Below are 21,455 nucleotides of genomic sequence, written 5' to 3'. Positions count from 1 at the left end.
TTCATCAGGTAGGCTAAAGCTTTTCTTGAGTACATTAAGTTCTTATGTTAAAATATGCTTTAGTAACTAATGAAAAAAATTCAGTTTTCTTATTTCTCTTCACTCCCCCTCTAACATTTAAACTTTAACTCTATCTTGTTTTTCAACCAATGATTTATGAACACTGTGCCTACCCAGCCACTGATGAGTCCGTAAACTAGCTTGTCCACCGTATGCTCAGTTTAGCCTGGTAGAAATAAAACATGGAAAAGATAGTAGTAATCCCAGAAAGACGACTTTGTCTTTCTGTCCTGTACAGCAAAGGTCAATCAGAGGCAGCTGGAATGGCCCTTGAAGTTAGTGCCAAATAGTATTTCATGAACAAGGCAATGGGATTGCTGAAGTGGCTGGCAACCTCTACTCTAGAAACTGAAAAAAACCCTAACCCCTCCTTTGATTCACTGGCCCAAAGCCCCATTACACTATTAACAATAATCAACTTTTATCACCTTTCCTGGCAACAGAAATATTGGTGTCATTTCATACTTAGTTTCTTACATGGTGTCTCAGCAAGGATCAAGATTATTACTTAACAATAGCTGTTTAGGTAAAATATTTAGAAATGAAGACATAGGAAAATATATGCAAACTATGGTAACAGAGGTGCACTTTATATACATAACACTTCAATATAATGGTTTCAGTAAAAAAGTAGATACTATACACAACACCATAAGTTTTGCTTTCTATACTGTAATTCATAAATCTCCCGTGTTCACGTAAAATCTGGTTTTACATACTGCCTTTCATCATCAGTCTATCACAAAATACTCAAAAAGTTCTGAGTATATTCTGCACTAGTTACTGCAGTGTATGAAGGCAAATGATATATCAGTGATATGACCTCATTAACAACATGTGCATAACTTTGGCTATTACAACTTACTATAGCATGAGAGGGAAATGTTGGGCAAGCCGCTTGATTTAACCCATGGTCATGTGAAATCCAGCTCCCAAACACATAGCCACCAGGACTGGGCAGAAGAAGCCTTGATAAAAAAATTAATGTCATAGACAGTACCTCTAATAGAGAGTACTGTCTTTTGTCCACAAACAGCAGATCCATTTATTTAATTAAATGTAGGGATGGTTTCCACCTGTGAAATCTAATGCAATTTTACACCCAGTTTAATCAGGATTATTTTTAACTGCCTGTAAACAATGACAACCAGCTGGTTTGGACTAGATCACTTGTGTCATATTATCTGGCAAAAAATTCTATTGAGATTAAGACTCTCTGCTACAAATTATTGTTGGTGTTGGACTCTACAATGATATATTTATCTCCATCTGTAAGCATATGAGAATAATGTATCAAGAGGCCCTGGCATAAGTTATGTAGGTTCCTAGTGCAAACCGTGGTCATTAATAAACTAACAGGGCTTCACAAAAAATAAAATAATAAATACAAACCTAAGCCAAACACAGTTGTAGGAAACATTTAGTTAAATGTACAAATGTTTTTTTCCTAGTCCTCCACTGCCAATAGTATGACTGGGCAGCATATAGCTAGCCAGATGAACCACAGCGAATCCATCTGCTGGGAAGACAGATTCATCATGCAACAACCAATCTGTTAAATCAAATGGAGAATAATGCATTAGCTGATGAAATGGTCAGATAGTCATCAGAACACATTCAAATAGCAGTCAAGAGGCTATTTTGGGCCAATCCAAAAAGTAGAGCAAATACTTCCAGTAGAAAGCACTAAGCTTAGTAGTACATGCCAGGTCCTCAATAAGGGAGCAAGACATCAGTAGAAAAAGACTTCTGGGGGTTAGGATCTAACTGACTGACACAGACACAGACACAGACACAGACACACACACACACACACACACAGACACACACACACACACACACACACACACACACACACACACACACACACACAGCCCCAGAAACTGGCACAAGGAGCAAGGTGGAGTTCCTACTTTTATACAGAAAATCATAGAGGTTAGGGTCACAAGCCAATGGGCCAGAGGGAGAGAACAGTTAAAAGGTAAAGAAACATTAACACCGTGGTAACATATACTCAGCACCTTAATTTGTCCCCTCCACCCACCTCCACAGGTGCCCCCAAACAAGCCTTTAGTCCAGAGGTGGACAAAGTCTGGCCCATGGACTGGATCAGGCCCATGGCAGACTCCATTTCCCAGCAGCCCCTGCCTGTGTTGCTATGGCCAGCTTCCATGGAGACCCTAGAAGCAGCAGAGCCTTAACAATGACATGGGGACAGGGTTTCCATGGAGACTGGCCCCAGCAGTGCTGGCAGGGGGCACAGCTGGGCGGAGAGCTGCTTCGGGGCCGGGATATTGTGGTGGTGACAGTATGGTCCAGAGCTGGGGCAGAGCTGCAACCTGCTGCTCACACACCTTGGGCAGGGGTGGGCAGGCAGTGGATTGCAACTCTGCCCTGACTCCAGACCACAATGTCACCACCGCAAGATCCCGGCCCCTTCCCCAGAGCAGCTCCCCCCCAGCTGTGCACCCCCCCAGCACTGCTGGGGCCGGTGTCCGTGGAAGCCCTGGCCCCGTGCTGTCACAGCCATGCAACTCTGGGGGTCTCCATGGAAACTGGCCACAGCAATGCCAGCAGGTACTGCTGGGAAATGGAGTCTGGCTACCACCCAGAACCATCATTTTGCCCTGCTTTAGTCCCCAGAGCAATCAAACAGCAGCCTTCAGCTGCCTTTAAGTCTGAGTCCAGCTCTTTCAGTCTACAGTCCTGGCTGACTGCGTCAGTGGGATCTCCAGTTGCACTGCACACTCCTCTGTGTAGGGCTGACCAGGTTCCACAGCACACTGCTCTCTTCCCCTTACTCCAGCCCCAAGCTTCCTCTTCCTGCTCCCCTTGCCCCCTCCCTCCCCCCCAGCCCCTGAGGGTTTCTGTTATCCAAATTAACAGCACAAATCTGAAGACTGGCCCCTGGTTCCTTCTGCTGTTACACACATTACACAGCAATCAGTCAAAAATTAGGTGAGTTGGTTCATCTATAGCTATAGCTAAAAATAAAAATCTGTGCACTTCCAGAAATTTGCACCAATTGCTTCCAGATCTTGCAACAGTCATCTTTGCTCTCAAGCCTGGACTACTACAAGGACATCCTACACAGTAAGAAATAACTGCAGTTGGATGCAGAACTTGGTGGTTGTCTTGTAAACCAGTATACTCTTTCATTAGCAAAGCAAACTTCTGCTATGTGATCTGTACTGGCTACTTAGCATTTTCCACATTGATATGAAGGAGTTGTTTTGAAACTCCAAACCTAAAATAGGCCAATAAAGCGTTGGGAGATGGAGAAAGTTGTTGAGTAGAGAATCTGGTGGAGATCCTGTAAGTTGTACCTATTAATTTCCGTTTGCTGGAAAAGACTTTTTTGTGGGTGACAGCCGTTTATTTTATTTTACTGTATTGCTATTTTGTTTTTGTTCAAAAAGTTTGATATCTGGTACTTTGAAGGAAGAATTTTGGTTTAATATAAAACCAATGTCAATTAACAAAGAAGGATATTTGCATTTTCATGTTTCTTTTCCTTTCACTTTCCTCCTGTTTCTATCACAGTCAGTGACACTTTTATACTTGCATAGTGAAAGTCTTACACCTAGACTATGACCCTTCATATCATACAATTCCTGAAATATGGCAACTCATTGCATCAATGAGCATGCCTTGTTTATCTGAGATGTCATTCTTTAAACTTGTGATTAACTTCCACATCACAGAAAATATGCCTAATGCATCTCTGAATGAGCTGGCCCCCAAAGTGCAACTCTGCCTTGCCTTCTGTTATTATATAGAAAGCCATTGTTTGCTTGGGAAGATATATGTTGATTAAGATATCTGTTAATGTTATTACTTGCACATGAACACTCTTTAATACATGTAAAAGATATCAGGTACTATCAAAAGATAAACAAATGACAAAAATGTCAAAACCATACCTGTAGTATTTTGTAAAAGAAATAATCTGCTCTACTCAGCTTATTCTGACATGTGTAGGTGGCCAGTGAGAAGGATTTCTCTCTGGCTGCCTTTCCAGTGACAGCGTCTGGGGGGAAGGACCAAGAAACAGCATAAAAGCCTCTGTTTAGAGGCAAGCTGTGCCTTTTGCTAGCTTGTTCCCTTTCAGGAACTGCATGAAAAAGGTACCCTAGCAGACTCAAACATCTCAGCTTGGTTAGTTTACTCAGTACTTCAACTTGCCTGTTCCTTTTTGTTGCTAGAAAGGATTAGGTAGGATTTAGCTTATCTTAGATTAGCTATTCAATTACTATTACTGTTCAATTCATTTCTTTCAATTTATATTTGCTCTTTTTTTCCCTGCAAACATAATGGTGGCATTGATGTGCGAGGCACCAAGATGGCGAGCCCTGCCCTTCTTTCCCACAACCATCACAAAAGAGTAAAACAAATGCTGCCACACCATTACTTTCGTTATCAGAGCGTCACCAACATAGGTGAGGTCAGCTAGTCTGCAACGCCAAATAAGGCCAGGACACAGAACCCTGAGAGGTGATAGGTGAAAACAGCCAGCTCACCGTTGAGCGCGTCACCCGAGTGATATAAGGGAGCGCACAGCCGCACCCAGGCGAGGTCGTTTATCACCCGCTTCGATTATCACAAGGGGTGCTAGCCTGATCACCTAGCTTCCACCTCCCGTTCGTGATTAGCAACCGCCGAATGCCGCTTCATTGCCAGCCCCGACATGATTAGCAATCTATTTCTCTGCATCTCCTTTCTCTTCTCAACGCTCACTGTGAGGAAATAAACTTCTATCTTCAACTACTGTCCATCTCCGTGACTATCACCTCACCTCCAGTCTCTTCGGGCGATGTGAGCTGGACTCGTGTTAACTGTCCCATAGAGAGCTAATCAGCCCTTCTAACCCTGCCGTTCTAGTCCCTTGCGCTACCATCACAGCAGCGCAAGGGACAGCAAGGGATGAACTCCACATACCTGATGTTCAAAAGGTTGGTGGAGCAACAGAAGGCCATCCAGGAGATAGGAGATAGGAGACCTTGCTTGGGGAGATTGGGATCAGCGGCCCCCTGAACAGAGCTGAGTGGGGTATCATGTCCCAGATCTTGCTGGTCCTCAAGTCCTTCCTCGAGGCCACCAAGACCCTTAATGCTGGCGATGCCCTCCTCAGCCAGGTGATCCCCCTAATGAGGCAACCAGAGAACTAAATGGAGATGTTCCAGGGGATCAGTGTTCCTGGCTGGGGCAGGCCGCTGTCACCAGACGTGCAGGCACTGGTGAGGCGGCTGAAGGAAGGCATCAGGAGACGGCTCTGCATCAACATGATGGCGGTCATGTGGGACCCAAGGGTGAAGGGGAGCATGTGTACTGGCAGCCCCAAAACCCTGGATCACTGGACGCAGGTGCTGGTCAACAAAGTCAGGGAGGCCGAAGTGCAGAGGCAGGGGATGTGGAAGAGAGGGATCCACTTTCCTGTGCCAGCACTCCCAGCACTGACACCAGTGCCAGCACTAGCACCAGCCAATCTCCTCCATGCCAGCCACTGCCAATGTGGACCAGGGGCATGGCTTCAATGCTGGGGTCCAAACGTACCAGACCCCAGCCTCGGGCAGGTAGCGCCAAGGCTTCAGTGGCTACCTATCTTGCTAAGGATGTGGAGCCACTGGACTGTGACCCCTTAGCCTACTGGGCTAACCGCAGCCAGATGTGGCAGGATCTGGCCACAGTTGCCTGGCAATAGCTGTCCTCTCCACCAATTAGTGTTACAAGCGAGAGGGTGTTCAGCATTGCTGGGGATGTTGTGACACCCCACCGCACCTGCTTGGATCCTGCTTTGGTGGAGCCGCTGGTGTTCTTAAAGGTGAACCTCCCACTGCTGGGATTCCCCAAACTCCACCTGCAGATGGACTGAGTGCCACCATACTCACACTATCTGCACCAATTTCCGTTTTTGAGTTTTTTAAAAGCTGAGTAATGTCCTGCTTGTAGCTGGAGGGGGAACTAACTGCATCACCAGCCAGCAGGGGAAGAACATGTCCCTGCTGAGCTCATTCTCCTGCCAGGACAAACTTGGAGGTATGGGATTGAAGCTATGGGGAAGGAGGAGGCCCCAGATCCTGGGCATGACCACTAAAACTGCACCCTGATGGGGTAGGGAGGCCTGGTGGGACTGCTGGTGGTGCAGCATCCCCGTAAATGCCAGGGCCAATGATTCCCTGTTGAAAGGCGGGTAGGAGGTGCCATAACCTCCAGCTAACTCACACACACCCCAGGCACCTCTGCACTTTTACCTGCGCTGCTACATCCCCTTTTCCCCCCTATCTGCTACTCCAGCCTGTCCCTTACCCCCTGATGCCTCCATTTCCATTTTCACTGACTGGTTTTCTTGCCTGCATTGTGGGCCAGGCCAGCCTCTGTCTTCTTTACTATTCCTTCCATCCAGGACCAACTGCAGGTACTTCCTCAGCCTGACAAAGGGGTTTTCAACCCTAAATCTTCCAAAGATACATTTTTTTAAATATTCCTTTTTTTTCATAATACACATGTAGACATAAAAACACAAAATAAGCCATCACACACCATGAGTAACATCATATATCCAACACAACACAACATCTTTACTTCTTGCTGTCAATTCTTTTATAAAAAGAAAGGCTCTGTGTCAGTTCCATTTGGGTACCTTTGATGCTGCTGCTGATTCTACTGGTGTTGAGCCAACTAAGTTACTTTACCTGTTGTCACAAAGTGGTGGACCGGGTGTGAGGTTGTAGGAGAGGAGGAGACCTCACTGGGGCACACTGCCGTGTTGTGCAGAGGCCCCAGCGCCAGGAAGGGTGCACCTTAACACAATGCCACTCACCCACATCACAAGTTTTGCCTGTGAGCAGCTTGAGGTGCAGGGCCCCAGAAGACAGACTCCCCTCGTGAGACACACACACAGCTGTCAGGCTTCATGGTCTCAGCAAGGGCCACCACTGCTGCAGTTTTCAGCCCACTGTGCCTTAACACACATGGGGTCATCTATGTCATGAGTTTTGCCTGTCAGCAGCTTGAGATGCAGTTCCCCCCAAACCCCTGCACCTATCTTCTTGAAACTTGGTATGCTTTGTGGCCTCAGCAGGGGCCACCATCCCTGCAGTTTTTACCTCCTGTGGTGTAACACATAGATGTGACATGAGTTTTGCTTTCAAGAATTTGGGGTGCTGTTCCCCCCAAACCCCTATACATATCTTCTTGAAACTTGGCAGGCTTCATATGCTTAGCAGAGGCTGAAAGTTTCATTGAAACCAGAAACAAACTGACAAAGTTATAGATATTTCATTTCCCCCCCATTATACCCTATGGCTGGATCTCCAAGGCGGCTCCAAAGCTTCAGAGCCACTTTAGCTGAATCGAAGCAGCAAACCAATCTGGAGCTCTGGATCAGATTGCTGACATCCGAAGTAGCCGGATCTGAATCCAGATCAAATACCTGCCTACTCTCACAGGCCTACTGTTCAGTAGCTAATGCACAGTTAATGTACCTGTACTTGCAGGTAGTAGAAAAACCACAGATTCACCTAATTTATTGCGTAGTATCTGCTGTGCAAGGTTAAATGGTGACACCTTACTGCACAGTAGATTAGCCTACTGAGCAGTAAAGGATCTTGTGTAGACACACCCCTGGAAACAGATATGTGTGGCACAGGTGGAACTGTCCTGTGCCTCTGTTTCTGGAAGGAGGCCGGGGGGGGGGCGGGGGGGCTGTGACAAGAGTGGGTGCTCAGTCCTTCCTGTTCTGGCTGTGCACAATGCACGCAGGGCACTTTCACCTGGTCGCAGCAGCTGTGCCTTCACCACAGCGCCCTTAAAAGGGTATCACAGGCCCCCCAGTTGAGAACCACTGTGCTAGATCCTCAACAGCTACGAAGTCAGCAGAGCTTTACTATTAATCAGCAGACAGTTTCATGTAGTTTATATATTCTGTTACATACACCCCACATCACCATGCATTGTTCTTAGGTTTACAAGCTGCAATTATTGCTCTATATATTTCAGTAAAATCCCCAAAGAAATTCTCTTTTGAGGTTCAATACATAAAAAGTTCCACTTATACTGCACTTGTATATTCACATTACTCCTAAGCACGTCTCTTCTTTTTCTGGGTCTCAAACTTTTTAAAATTCACTTATAAAAGGACATTTATGTTTCTTTTTGTTCATTTTATCATTTTTAATTAAAAATATAAGTCTCAAGTTGAAGCACAGCTACTCTCAACCCAACTCTCACTCCTAGGTTTATTTCTTAGGGTCTCACTACCAGCATCTCTACATCTGGCTTTCTTTTTTTCTCTCTATGCCTGTTGTTATCCTGTCTCGCACTTCTTTCCCTCCCCACTCACATACCTAACATGATACCCAGCAAATTTCTCCATTGATATAGCTCTCATTATTGAGAGTTTACATATACTTTTGGTCTTGAGTGATGATGTATACCCGTATTTTTCTTTGTTTCTTCAATATAAGCTGTTACACTAGCCCATTTCAACAGGATTTCAACTATATATATATTCAAACTAATTTGTGTGCATATATAAGGAATTATCACTCCAGTTTGAGAATAATATGCTAAATACTCTAATTTCCTAGCAAAAAAGGTACAGATATGCCATTTTCCTACAACGCTTCCATTAAATTGACCTTCATTACATCTTCGCAAACAGAGGCTGTAGATTATTGTTATTTGTCCAAAATTCACATAATCCAAGCAGTACTTGCTGGGGGACAAATACCACACAAACCTATATTTCACACTGAAATTCTAAAGTAAAAAAAAGAGAGAGTGAGAGGAGTGTAGCAGGGTGGGAAGGGTGGAGATGACTTAATCATTTCACTTGGACTTGTGGTCACAATCTATTTCTTTCTCTCTCTCTGTGAAATGGCATCAGACAGGCAATATAGAAAATGCCAAACCCAATTCACTTGTGTAGTTGTAGAAAACAATCCTTAAAATGGGGAACTGGCATGCCAAATTGTGCCACGTTTACAAGTGTGTATTTCCTACTGCACTCAACTGAAAAAATGGTTGAAGCCTACCATTGTCTTAGTTTATGAACCAGACTGAGCTTACCAGGACATGGGAATTTTATTTTTATGAGAAAACAAAGAACTTTCAAAAAACAAATAGATCAAAGAGAACTGTGTGTATGTGCTCTGTTTAACTCATTCCATTTGAAGTGCATCCATCTTATGTTAATTTAGATTTATTTACACAGAATTATTACTACCCCCTCTTGGTCAGCTATCCAAGTCTCTCTGGTTAAAAGGTGTGCCAGTCTTCCCTCCCCATCCACGTAATCTTCCTCCATAATTACAATCTGTGTTCAGTGATGCCAGCTCTTTGTTTTTGTAATTCGTTTAATTTTTTCTCAACATGATGGTAAAATAGATTTGATAAACTACCATTTCCATGGATTTCCAATGAATAGTTAGGCTGGGCCTGATTTTGTTCCCCTAACTCATATAGAGTAGCACAGAAGCCCCAGTGAAATCAACAAGGCTGTTTATAAAACCCTTCTGCTGGGCACCGGTCAGCAGGACCAAGAGCTGGGTTCACATTTTGGGGTCTCTCATATATTATACCCATGGCTTGAGCCCCCACCTAGAAATCTGGGAACTCTAAATTAATTACTAGGGTGTCCTGCGTAAATAAAAATCTCCTCCTCGCAAGCAGTGTAGCCAAGAAACATATTTAATACAGAAAACAGGAAAAAACACCAAATGCAATGTGAAACACTACTAACTACATGGCATAGTCTATAGGCTGCACAGCACCAGGGGAAGCAGCTTAAGCGTGCAGGTCCTTTGGCAGTGCAAGGGGCCACTCGGTGTTCTCGGAGGGATAGTGGTATAGCAATCTTTGCTCCCATGGAGAGGCTGAATATGTATGTGTGGGGAGTGACTGTGGCTCCAGGCAGCATGCATGCACCCCACACTTCCGGGCTGGATGAGGTGGCCTGCTGAAATGAAAACTGCAAGAAAACTCCAAAGGAACCAGGTTGATTAATGGTTACAGCCAGTCCAAAACTGGCAAGATTAGAAACAGCCAGGTTCCAACCCTTGTTGAGCTACCAGACCTAAATCCTGGCCAGCAAACCCAAGGAACCAATACTTCCCCCCCCCACCCCCCATACTAATTTCTTAAAACCTCAAAAAGAAAAAAAGGAAGAAAAGGAGAAGAGAGGAGTTCCCAGACACTGAGACAATTCTCCCTCTCTCTCCCCTCTAACTTGAGCATCCCTTTTTGCTATCTGCAACTTCTGCTGCCTTACAGGAGACTTCACTCTTCAGCAGCCCCTAGCAGCTTCTCTTCTCCCAGACCAGCCTAGCTCACCTTTTATCCCTTTGCATGACATCACCCTGGCCATGTCCAGTCAGGGAGCACCACACTGCAGCCTTCCTCCCAAACAATCTGGCTAAACAATCCCCTGTGTCCTCTGCCAGATGAGGCCAGAGGTTTGACATATTTTACCCAGATACAGGCCCCAGCTTGCCATGTGCTCAGCACATGGCCAGAACAGTAGGAGCCATTTTGCCCACATAAAAACACAATATACAACAACCAAATGTGTATGTGGGTGTTATAAAAGTAAGGTGAATACAGATGGAAGAAGCAGGCCCATTGTGATTTAATCATTTGTGCCATGTCATTTTTTTTATTTTGGTAGTTTTCTCCCTGTTGTTTGCCGTGCTCCATTAGAAGCCTGAAATTCTTTTCTTCTATGTCACTTTTAGTCTGTGCAGCTTGGGAAATATAGATTTATTTTTCTATGGCTTGAATGGAGATGAAATCACGATAAGTGTCTGACTTAAAAAACAGTTAAAACAAATAGACTGCCAAACTAGCAGGCTAGTGGCTCCTGTAGGACCCCCTTACAGTTTGGAGCAAAAATCCTACCAAACCATTTTGGGGCTGTTCTTTCAAACGCCTTGATTTAAAGAAGAGCATCCCTGACTCTCTCAGTAAATAACCCTAAGTTTTGGTTTTATTTAAAAAAATGAACAGATATAATAAATATTCATTCAAACACCTTTAAATTATGATGAGCATCATATGATAGGGATTTTTACAGTTTTAATGAGGCCCACAATCACAATAGAAATTTCTACTACAAAAGTAAAACTTCTTGATGCAATAGTCAGACTTTTTTAGTTCTGGAGCTAGGAAAATGGATTTAGCTGCAACAAAAGCTAGGATAATTTCTTCCTTGACCTTGTCTTCTTTCATATAGGCCTACAGCTGCATATGCATACTGTTCATATGTTGATCACTGAAACAAATCCTACTAGTGTTAGAAATATTATTAAAAATGCATTATCAATAGCAGATTTAGAAAAACACAGCTGCTTAGCTCTCCTTGTCTCCTTGGTGGGAGAAGGGGGGTTTGGAAATTGAAGGAAAAAAAAACTACTAACGGCTCTTTGTACTAGGGTATCACTCTCTCTTTGTTCTGCAAATTTACTATCTCTTTGTTACACTAAATCACACTTTCTTTCCTGGCTCCCACATTTCTTAGGCTAGATAAAAATAATTGCGATTTTGACCTTGAATTTAAACCCCTCGTAACCTCAAGTTCTTTCTAGGCACGCGTAATAAGCTAATACATATAAGCCTATCCGCCCCGCATACTTAAGTAGTTAATTATAATACACATGCGATGTATGATGTGACGTATTCACATGCATGTTTGTATGAACCGGAAATGAGTTGTAAGAGTTCCTGCTTCTCTACACGTGCTCAGGAGAGAGGGGATAAAAGCCTGCTGATGAGTGTTCCCGCGGGCAGAGCGTTTGATCTTTTGTCTCTCTCTCTGACCCTATTTGCAAATATATACCCTTTTGTATCACCAACAATGTGTGCCTGAAGGATCATTAATATTCATTGAGCCTCCAAAGAAACGAACCGAGATTTTTTTTTACATCAATCCTGGCGCCCAACGTGGGGCTCTTTGGCTGACTCCGGAGTTCGTCGGCGCATCATCTCTGCCCCCCCGGGGGGGTGCGCGCCGAGCCTTTCTTTTTGGCTCGCCCTAAGGGGGGGCTTGAGGCGTGAGTCGGGACATCCGGAACACTAAGGGCTCCTATGCAAATTTTGTTTTTTTGGAGTCTTCAGGTACACATTTTGGGATTTGGATCGAGATCTCTGGGGTATCTGAGTGAGTATACGAATTCCCCTTGCCCAATCTGGTGTATGGATCCAAAACAAAGGATGTGTATGTTTGCTGAGAAACTTTAGGCTTGGCTCTCATTGTAAATCATCTGTTGTTAAGAGGTCTTTTGGTATTTGGTGTGCCTTGGGCGCACTCTCTTGTGGGCAAAATGGGTATGGGTCGCTCCCGTGTAGAAAACAACATGGATACCCCTCTAAGGTGCTTATTACGTTATTTTAATAAGTTTGCAAGGCCGGCCGATTACGGAGTAAAAATGAAAAAAGGTGATTTAATTAAGTTTTGTCAACTCGAGTGGCCAACATTTGGGGTCCACTGGACCCCGAAAAGATCCTTTGTGCTAAAAGAAGTGATAGCTATCCATGAAATTGTTATGCAGAATGGGTATTGGAATCAGTTTCCTTATATTGATTGTTAGTTGTGGGTGGTTCAAAATCAGCCACCTTGGATTAAGAATTACTTAGCAAAGTCTCATGTGATGGTTGCTAAGACTCGGGGGGGGGGGGGGCGCCTGTACTTCCTGAGTCTAATGAGGGGGGGGATTCTGAATTGGCTGAGTACTGGACCCGTGCTCCGGTTGCCCTGTCGGGTAACGAAGATGAGTCAGATGCCTCCTCGGGGTCCAGTCCTTCTGCACCACCGCCCCCTCCCTTAGAGAGACCACCACCGACGTACCAAAGCATACCTAATGAGTTAGAGCGTGAGCCTCAGCCAAGTGCCTCATCTGAATCAAGGAATAAGGGTTATTATTTGCGCAAGCCTGTAGAGTCACAGCCGGTGCTGAACTGTCCGATGCGAGAAGTTATTGGGGAAGGAGGCAATGCAACTTTTGTCTACACCCCATTTAGCACTTCAGATTTATTTAACTGGAAGAATCAGAGCCCCTCTTTTCGTGAAGACCCTGAAAAGATGAGGGACCTGTTTCGATCTATTGGGCAGACTCATCGACCCACTTGGGCTGATGTCCAGATGATGCTCCAGACCCTCCTAACCCCGGAGGAGAGGAGATTAGTGTTGGGAATAGCGGAACGTATTGCGGCAGCCAGAGTTGAGTCAGAGGGTGCTGCTGGTCGTACTGTGCGTGATACCTGCCCTGTAGAAGAGCCGAGGTGGGACAATCATACTGCCGAAGGCAGAGAGCTGAGTGCACGGTATCTGGGAATTATAGTGGAAGCAATGGGAAAGGCAGTGCCTCAGGTTACCAATCTGTCTAAGTTGTATGAAGTGAGACAGGGAAGAGAGGAGGATCCCTCAGCTTTCCTTGGGAGGCTGTATGAGGCGTTTCGCAGGTTTTCGGATCTGGATCCAGAAGCCCCAGATAATCAACGCATGGTAAATCTTATGTTTATTGGTCAATCTGCTGCTGATATCCGTAAGAAGTTACAGAAAACTGAGGGAGGTGCGGGGAAACCGATTTCAGAGCTGGTGGAAATTGCATATAAGATGTATGGGAATCGTGAGCAAGTGCAGGAGCGCAAGGAGGATAAAAAGGCTCAGCGACAGATGGCAGCACTAGCAGCTGCGATAACTGGAGGTAACCCTGGAAAGGCTGGGATACAGAAGGGGAAAGGAGAAAGAGTGGGAGCAGACGTTTGTGCTTATTGCAAAGAGAAAGGACACTGGAAGAGGGAATGCCCGAGGTTGAAGGAGAAGAGAGAGAGGGAACCGAGAGGTCACCTCATGCGGGCAGAAGACAAGGGTGAGGATTCAGAATGAAGGGGACAGGGATCTAAGACCACTACCCTTTGGGTTGGAGCCCGAGAAGATCCCATGGTAACCATTAGGGTTGGTGGCAAAAACTTTGAAGCCTTGGTGGATACTGGGACTACATTTTCAATGATTCCAGAAAACTCCCCCTTTGCAGGAACTAGTGAACAGCATGTACTTGTGGAAGGAATTGAGGGAACACAGACCCGACTCCCTGTTTGTAAACCACTCCTCACCAAAGTGGGGGACCATTTGCTCGAGCACTCCTTTGTGTATTCTCCAAGTTGCCCGGTTGCACTCCTTGGGCGGGACTTACTCACAAAATTGCAAGCTGAGATCTTTTTCAGAGACGATCAGATGGTGGTCCAGCTACCCGTCAAGCAGAGCTCGAACTATCAGATGGCTCTCCTAGAGGACCGACGCCCTGCAGTAAGTCCAGAAGATCACATGACTGGAGTAGACCCCTCGGTATGGGCTGATGGAACCCCTGCGCGAGCTAAGTTCGTCTCCCCGGTAAGGATTGTACTCAAGGATGGGGAGGGGCCCGTTCGGGTAAAGCAGTATCCACTCAGCCAAGCGGCCAGAGCTGGACTCAAGCCGTTAATAGAGAAATACAAGAGGTACGGATGGCTAGTGGAAGGGTCCTCACCCTATAACACCCCCATTCTTGGAGTGCCAAAGGCAGATGGGGTCTCATACAGACTGGTCCAAGACCTACGGGCAGTAAATAAGAAGGTCCTTTCAGACCATCCTGTAGTCCCGAACCCTCACACGATTTTGACACAAGTACCGGGGGAAGCTGAAATATTTTCAGTGCTAGATTTGAAAGATGCTTTCTTCTCTATTCCCCTTCACCAAGAGAGTCAAAAATTGTTTGCTTTTGAATGGGAGGATCCAGACACCTTCCATAAAGCCCAACTCATGTGGACAGTTCTCCCACAAGGATTCGTAGCAGCCCCTCATATTTTTGGACTTGCCCTTCAGAAGGACTTGGAGGAGTGGAAGGGATCACACCCTGCAGTGACTCTCCTCCAGTATGTGGATGACCTGTTAGTTGCAAGCCCAAACTTGCAGCTCTGCGAGGAAGCCACCAGGTCACTCCTAAATACTCTGGGGGAAAAAGGATATAAAGTCTCTAGAGAGAAAGCCCAGATATGTCAGCTTGAAGTCACATTTTTGGGATATAAGCTCTCAAAAGGAGTCAGAGCCCTGAGTGCAGATCGCATACAGGCAATCCAAGGTCTAACCCCACCTAAGTCACCCAAGGAGCTGCGGGCATTCCTAGGGCTAACTGGGTTCTGTCGACTATGGATACCAGATTATGGTGGGAAGGCTAGACCACTGTATGAATCCCTGACTAAGGAGAGTCTCACTAAATGGAAATGGAATAAAGAAATGCAGCATGCCTTTGATCTGCTTAAAGCAGCATTAACCCAGCCCCCTGCCCTGGCCATCCCAAATAGTAAAAAGCCATATCGACTGTATGTTCATGAGAATCGAGGGGTTGCATCAGGGGTGCTGACACAGCCATCGGGCCCGACCTGGAGACCCGTGGGATATTACTCAAAGGTTCTAGATCCAGTTGCACTCGGGTGGCCAGCCTGTCTTTGGGCTGTGGCAGCCACAGCAGTGGTTGTTGAAGAAACCCAGAAGATAGTCATGGGTGCGGATATGGAAATACTCACTCCTCATGGAGTTCCCCAGATCCTAGAGACTGAGGGAGGGAAATTTCTTAACCCCTCCAGACAATCACGGTATGAGATATTTTTGCTCTCTAATCCAGGACTTACTTTCAAACATACTACAGCCTTAAACCCTGCAACCTTGCTGCCGGAGCCAGGGAAACCGACGCATGACTGCCTTGAGGTCCTGAATCAAACTATGCAAGTGCGACCTGATCTTGCTGAGGACCCAATTGAGGACCCAGATGTTGAATACTTCGTAGACGGCTCCAGCTCTGTCATCAATGGAAAAAGACGTCCAGGATTTAGTCCCACAGTATTCCCCTGAAGAAGATAAATTTGCCCAGAAAGCTTGTGCAGAAAAGAACTCCCAAGGGTAGTGGATAGTACCAGGAGGGAAAGTCATGATACCCAGGCCATTGCTTCGGGAAGTGCTGCAACAGCTCCATGCAAGAACCCATATGGGAGGCTTGGCCATGGGTGATCTAGTGATCCGCCAAGCAGTAGCCCCAGGGCTATATGTAGAAGCTCAGCACATTGCTACCAAGTGCATCACATGCCAGAAAGTAAACCCTCGAAGGAAACCCCCTGTGCCAATGGGAAGTAGACCCTGGGCAGCGTACCCTGGACAGGCATGGCAGATTGATTTTGCCGAGCTCCCACGGTCCGGACATCACGGGTTTTTACTTGTCATGGTAGACGAGCTGTCTGGTTGGGTCGAGGCCTGGCCCACCAGGACTGCCACGACAGCTACAGTAGTGAAGTATTTGTTGCAGGAGATCATTCCCCGGTATTCCCTGCCTGAGTCCATCGAGTCGGATCAAGGACAACACTTCGTGGGAAAGGTGGTTCAAGAAGTCGCGCAAACTCTCAAGGTTACTTGGAAACTACACACACCATGGAGACCACAGAGTTCAGGACAAGTGGAACGCATGAATAGGACTTTAAAGACTTTGCTCACCAAAATCTGTATTGAAACACGCCTTAAGTGGCCTCAAGCACTGCCGCTCGCTCTTACTAGCATTCGAAACACTCCCCGACGGGGCCTCAAATTGACCCCGTATGAAATTATGTTTGGCAAGCCGCCTCGAGTCTTACCTCCTGGGATGCGAGAAAATGTAACTTTTGAATTAGGTAATAGTGAACTTCATATGTACGTTATTGCTTTGCAGTCTGTCTTGTCTTCTGTTCACAGGTATGCAGCCTCCTTTCAGCGCCTGCCTTTAGACGTACCGGTACATGACTTCTCCCCGGGAGACTGGGTCTTGGTGCAGTGGTGGAAAAAGGAACCTTTGACTGAGAGGTGGAGTGGCCCTTTCCAGGTACTTCTAACAACCCACACCGCTGTAAAGATTGCTGGCCATGACCGTTGGATACACCATACCTGTGTGAAACGACATCCACAAGCGTCAGAGGACAACAACTCCCAAGACGAACTCACTCCGGAAGCTGAGTCGTCTTTGGAACAAGAAGCCAGCAAGTGGAGCTGTGAACCTACTGGTGATCTCCAAGCGCGCCTGAGACGGCTTAATCAGAACTCAGAAAATTAGTCAAGAAAGTAAAAGGGAAAATATGGTGGGAATCTTAATGTGCCTTGTTGTTATCTGCATAATGAAAGAAGCAGGATTGTGTAGCCTTAGCTGCTGGCCTATGCCCCCGCTTTCCCCAATTGTTTCCCCAGGGACAAATTTGTATGTTGACATGATGGAAAGAATTGTGGGTACTTTTAATCTTACCAACTGCTGGGCCTGTGGGGGGCTCCGGGAGGCCGGAGGCCAGTGGCCTTGGAGGGCTTTTCCTTTGGCCCCGAAGTGGCTAGTAAGTAGTAAGGCAGATGTTAAGAGTACTAGTCAAAAATGGGATGAGAACCACAGTTGGGAACTTTCCCAAGTGGCATTGGGAGAGTATTGCATCAGTAATAATGGTACAGGAAAAAGGTTGGGACACAGCCGTTGCATATGGACTTTAAAAGTAAGGTGGATGAACCTTACAAAATTAGAATGGCTTTATTATCCTAATAGCCCAGGGTATAATCGGCTAGTGTGGCAGCATCCCAATGGAACAATTGTGTGGTTTAATAAGTATTGGAGTGCCACAAATCGAAGTGATGATCGGACAGATTGTACAGACAAGAACCAAGATGGGCTATGGGAATGTTCCATGAAAGGAGGCCACGCGGTTGCTGGTCCTTTGGGTCCAGAAGGAGGCTTGGGGTTTCCCGAGATGCCCTATGGCTGGGCCCCTCCAAATGCCACCAATAGAGAAAATAGGGCCTTAAGAGGATACTATTGGATTTGTGGACGACGGGCCTATACAATACTACCACAAGGGTGGACAGGAACTTGCTATATGGGAGTAATTGTACCAGCTTTCTTTTTGTTACCGTCTGAAGTTGGAAATAAGCTGGGAGTCTCTTTGTATGATGATTGGAAAAGGGCCAAGAGAAGTATTGATGTAAGTTTGACACAGGGTGGCTCCCAAAAGTGGAAGGAGGATGAGTGGCCTCCTCAGAGGATTATTGAGTATTATGGACCGGCTACATGGGCTAATGATGGGAGTTGGGGGTACTGGACACCAATATATATGCTAAATAGAATCATCCGGTTGCAGGCAGTCTTGGAAATAATTACCAACCAGACTGCCACTGCTCTCGAGTTATTGGCCCGACAGAGTTCTCAGATGAGAGCAGCCATATACCAAAATCGGATGGCCTTAGACTATTTACTTGCAGAGGATGGCGGAGTCTGCGGAAAGCTCAACCTTTCTAATTGTTGCCTCCAAATAGATGACAACGGAAAAGCGGTCTTAGAGATTGCCAAAGAGATTAGGAAAATAGCCCATGTACCAATACAAACGTGGGAAACCACATGGAATAAGGACTGGTGGTTCCAATTATTTGGAGGACCCTGGTGGAAAAAAGTAGGATTTGTGCTTTTGTGTGCTCTGACTGGTTTGATTTTTATCCCTTGTCTCATTCCTTGTCTTACTAGATTGATAACCACCACAGTAGAAGGAATGCAGGTTGCAGCAGTCCCTCTAAAAGCACAGACTGTAGCAAAAGTCATGGTCCTCAGAAAAATTCCTCGTAATTACCTTGATATGCCCAAATGAAGTAAAGATCAGAAAGTATCTTGAGGGGGGATATTGTTAGAAATATTATTAAAAATGCATTATCAATAGCAGATTTAGAAAAACACAGCTGCTTAGCTCTCCTTGTCTCCTTGGTGGGAGAAGGGGGGTTTGGAAATTGAAGGAAAAAAAAACTACTAACGGCTCTTTGTACTAAGGTATCACTCTCTCTTTGTTCTGCAAATTTACTATCTCTTTGTTACACTAAATCACACTTTCTTTCCTGGCTCCCACATTTCTTAGGCTAGATAAAAATAATTGCGATTTTGACCTTGAATTTAAACCCCTCGTAACCTCAAGTTCTTTCTAGGCACGCGTAATAAGCTAATACATATAAGCCTATCCGCCCCGCATACTTAAGTAGTTAATTATAATACACATGCGATGTATGATGTGACGTATTCACATGCATGTTTGTATGAACCGGAAATGAGTTGTAAGAGTTCCTGCTTCTCTACACGTGCTCAGGAGAGAGGGGATAAAAGCCTGCTGATGAGTGTTCCCGCGGGCAGAGCGTTTGATCTTTTGTCTCTCTCTCTGACCCTATTTGCAAATATATACCCTTTTGTATCACCAACAATGTGTGCCTGAAAGATCATTAATATTCATTGAGCCTCTAAAGAAACGAACCGAGATTTTTTTTTACATCACTAGAACAAACCTTTCACTGCACACGTGATTTTCTTTCTGAAGAAATCATAAGAGGATGAAATAAACCCCATGCAGTAAATTCATAAGTGTGTAACATACTACTGGGAAGTGCAGAGTCCTCCAGTTGTGGGAGTGGCATAATAAATTCTACAGAAGAGGCTGCAGAAAGGACTACAGAAGGGTAGTAATGCCTTCCTGATAATAAACTTTAGCATTCAAAAAAGTCGGTTGTAATAGCCTTACAATCCAAATTCTTCAGGTAGTACAATAGTCTGAATGATCTCTTATCATTATTGCTTTGTCATTACAAATCTAAAAAAGATTGATTTGGATTAATTTCTGTACCATACATCTTTCTAGAAATGGCAGAGGCAGCACATGGCAAAATATTTTGTTTTTTTTTGTGGGGAGAAGCGTTATAAAATTGACCACGTGTAATACATATTGCTTCAAATCTTCATATTCTAGTATATGTATCAAACAGTTTTTATGGGTAATATTCTGTCACTGTTACAAACCTGCCCCCAGAGTCCCTAGTTTCTCCCTATCCCACTGCTAGTGGCAAGGAACAGATTGGGTTCCTTGCCACTGAGCTTGTTCTATAAAGTGATAACCCTTTAACTCTCAGCTTCACTGCCTTTATTCTGGACCCCGTAGCTGCAGTAAGGGAATCTCTGCCAGTCCTAGTGTAGCCAATGTGTTAAAAAATGTATAATTAATTTATGGCTTAAGTCAACAATACAGGGTATGAATGCGGTATGTATGACAAACTAAAAAGAAGCAGATAACACAAAGAAAACGAACAATGAAAAAAGAAGTTGCTGTGTCAGCAACCAGAAGCCGCCTGTTGAAGGCCAGATGTCTGTGCAACATCGCTGACAAGAAGACCAGCTCCAACTGGTGAGATAAGGGGGATCTTGTTATGTGCTGACCGAGCAGCACATGCCTGAAGAAGAAGCATCCAGAAATCTTGCCCAGCAACATAAACTGTATAAAAGGGGGCAAGAGAGAGAATGATGTGGGGAAGAACCTGCATCACCACCAGAGCCTGTGCCTGTGCATGCCAGGTCAGATACCCCACTCCATCAACGGATAGGGACTGGCCATCCCTATCTGCAACGCCCTTGGGATCAATTATGTATGTGTGTCATCTGGAAGAATGTATGTATGTATGTGTGAGTGTGTGTATGGTAGGGTAATGCAATTTCTAATAAGTTCATAGTATCATAGTGCTTAGGGTCAGAAGGCACCTAAACAAACCATCAGGTCCAACCCCCTGCCCCAGGCAGGAACGGGTGCTGGGGTCATATCACTCCAGCCAAATATCTGTCCAGCCTCCTCTTGAAGACCCCCAAGGTAGGAGAGAGTACCACCTCACTTGGGACCCCATTCCAGTTAATGGTCTCTAATAAATGTATAACTCCCCAGTACCCTTAGCAATAAACTACCCCACTGAAAAGAAACCAACTTTTGTCAGTAGCGTAATTTTTGGGTAACACTAGGTGGCCTTCCCTTTGGGTTGTGAAAGAAATTTTAGGACCGCTTTCTGTAGAAAGGGCTAGCCTGAAATATCACTTACCCACAGGCAATCAGTAAGGAGAAAAAACAGTAAAAGAGTTTATTATCTATTAGAGAAGAATTCTACAAGAAAACTGACCTTAGGTTTGGAGACAAAACAAAAAGGACAAGTACAGTTTCTGACTTTCTTATCTGGCTACACCTTAGCTCCCCTCCCGAGTCCTGCCACTGCTTTCAGGGATCAGCCTTCCTGCTGATTCTACCAACCCCGGCTGCTGGGGCCTTGGACCCTTTTCCAGCTTGGGAAAATCCAAAAGATGAAGGATATCACACAGGTAGAAACCTAAATGACTCCCAACCGGCCACTGCAGCAGCTTTATCATGAGGCATCAGAGACCTGCAGAAATTTTTTCTCTCCCTCCTCCTACTGTTCCTTTGGCTGACAGAAATTTTTCTCAGATGCTTTTACTATTGTCTCGTTGTTTTTGTCATTACAGGCAGACAATGCCTTGGGTACCTGTTTAAGAGGCCCCATACGATAA

The sequence above is a fragment of the Crocodylus siamensis genome, chromosome 3 (assembly GCF_052110815.1).
Source record: "Crocodylus siamensis isolate JL-2025a chromosome 3, ASM5211081v1, whole genome shotgun sequence".
Lineage (NCBI taxonomy): Eukaryota > Metazoa > Chordata > Crocodylia > Crocodylidae > Crocodylus > Crocodylus siamensis.
The sequence above is the reverse complement of the archived record's forward strand: the minus strand, read 5'-3'. Positions refer to the sequence as shown.